Genomic DNA, 2,819 nt, shown 5'->3' on the forward strand with positions numbered 1-2,819 from the left:
TGGCTATAAATAGCCGACCTTGGGACTTGCACAGGGAACTTAGAACGACGTAAATAGCTTCTGTGTACGTCGAGATATCACTGTTATATCACAATAAACACACACACGTTCACGAGGTGCTGCCGCAATCAGGGTAATAACTCGATCGCTATTACGATTCAACGTCCGATCGATTATAACTATCCAACGATTGTCCGAGTGCTGCTCAAATTGAGCTTGTACTTTGTTATTCATTGTGATTTCGACTTGAATGTTTGAGTGCTATTCGAATTCGGACTATGCTCTGTCATTCGTTGTGAATCCATTGAATTGTTAAGTATCGCGCTTGATAATAGTTGTGAGGGTTTAATCTCGTGAATTGACGTAACTGCTGAATTAGTTACTAATCCCGTTTGTGTGTGCATTGTTATTTAAATTAGGTTAAAAGGCTAATCAGTAAAGCTTATACTCTGCTCGTAAATCTGCAATGTGAGTCATTCCTCTTTTATAAACTCTTTTCTCACAGTTTGTGAGTCAACTGTTTTACAAAACTCCAAGTTATTTTCCAAAGTTATAATTACAGGGATTAAGTCTATGTAATCACCAAATTACAGCCGGTATGTGGGGTTTTGTATACATTACTTATTTCCCGTCACACTTGGACAAACGGGTGGCCAAGGGGTGATCTGACCACAGTCACAGACACCATTGGACAAATGGGCTAGCCAATGGATGGTCGAGTGACAAATACTGTGGGTAGTTGGTTTGATATCAGAAACATTGTAATTCCCCTTAATACTGTAGATTATAACAAATGTGTCGTTTTCAGTAAACTGAATGATTCACTCACTATTTCCTTGCTGACAAAACCTTTTTCAAACATGTTTCAGGTGATATGGTATGAGCAAAGAAAAGTGCCGTGGAGCACTCCCAGCTTAGAAAAGTGGCTCAATGTAAATAAATAAATGAACATGTTTTGAAAATAAAGATTTTCCTGAGAAATCACATTATTGTAAATTTCGGGAATTTATCCCTAACGAGCAGTTTAAATTATTAAAAGATCCTGTTTTAAAAAGACTTCCTCTGTCGCCTAAATTAAATACCACGGGATTCCTGTCCCGCGGTTCCTGAAACGGGTCAAACCGGGTCGGGGGCCGTGACAGTTGAGGCCACATACATGGTCCTCTTCCCCGCGGAGGTGCCCTCGCCGTGGGGGGTGATGCGCTTGGTGGGTTTCTGCCCACCAGGCAACAGATGTTGCAGCTTCCCCTCCTTTAGGGCTCGCTCAATCTCCAGCTAGAGACTGATGCAGTTGTTTGTTGTGTGGCCCGATTCCTTGTGATACTCACAATAGAGTGTGAGATCCTGGTTTTTCTTGGACTTCATCGGCTGGGCCGGTCGCAGGAATTGCGCGTCCGTAAGGAGGACTTCGCTTGGCGACTGAGTAATCTCAGTCCAGTTACGGTCCCGAGACTCTTTCTTCTACGCCCGGTTTTCACGCTGGGCGTTGATGGTTGCCCTTACGTCGGGCTGGTTATTACGCGGGACGTACGACCTGGGATCGTTGTCGCGATTCCAAGTGTCCCGGTTGCGCTTGTTATTGCGCTTAGGCTCTTGGCGGGAGGACTGGCCTTCCGCTCGGGGCGGTGCCTTGCCAACATGCGGTTTGAGGGACTGCTGGGTCTGGGCGTATGTCTTGACCGCAGCCATGACATCTTCCCATTTCCTTGGCAAGCTGATGTGCTGAATGTGGGTTAATTAAAAACAACTAAAATTACCCTAATTCTAGACACTCTAAGCTTTAAATTTATAAAACTAAGACTCTCTAAACCCTAAACCACACGACCGGCAAGTTTACCGATCAATGCAGTATAGCCTAAGGAAGTCCGAGTATCGAACCCAAGAGACTCTACTAAATTACGCTAATGACTCTATCTAGACTTAGACTGACACGGACTTAACTAATTGTTTATTTGATTGGGGGGTTTTCTAAGAATCCTAAATATAATAATAAAATAATGCTAAATAACTAGACGAACTAAACACGATCTCAAACGACGATTGAACTCAAGGATGATGAAGGAACTACCTAGGCTAGACGCAAGTTCAACTCAGAATGGATTTCTATTCGATGATTTTGTGGTGCGGAACCGGGATCTTTAAATGCTAAACCTATTAAGACACCACTAAGCCCCTCAAACACTCTCAAGGCGATTCTTGTGGCACTACCTAGGCTGTTACGCTCACCGGCTTTCTAGATTTCCTTACAGTCCTCTAGTTTCTTGAAAGTGCCTATATAAGACGCTCTACCTCACAGCGCGAACGTCTAAAGCAAATACGGGTTTTAATCTTGGTTTAATAGACAATGGAATGTTAAGGACTTATAACCAAACCGAGACCTATTAATACCCTCGAGCCTCACAGCGACGAGTTTAGCAGAACACTTGATTTTATTAAATTACCGAATATTGTTTCTAAGGTTACTTACTAGATTTTCACCCTAAAGTATTAGAGATTTATTATGTGATATAGACACTCACCAAAACCTAAAACCCTAGCCCGACTCTATTCCGTGATAAAGACCGTCACCAAGAATCGAACGAAGCAATAAACAATAATCTAACAATCACAAGCACGCATATGCACCAAGTTAAATTCCCTTAGCTTTTACAGTACAAGAAAAATCCACAACCACGCCAAAAACCAAATAAAAATCCAACCTTTATTTAACTATTGTCATGCCTAGGTAGTATGAGAATTTTAGCCGAATATCATAGTCAAGTACAAGAAGCAAATCTCAAATAACAAACAATCCATAATCATGAGTTCGAATAACATAA

The sequence above is a fragment of the Helianthus annuus genome, chromosome 12 (genome assembly GCF_002127325.2).
Source record: "Helianthus annuus cultivar XRQ/B chromosome 12, HanXRQr2.0-SUNRISE, whole genome shotgun sequence".
In the NCBI taxonomy this organism is placed as follows: domain Eukaryota; kingdom Viridiplantae; phylum Streptophyta; class Magnoliopsida; order Asterales; family Asteraceae; genus Helianthus; species Helianthus annuus.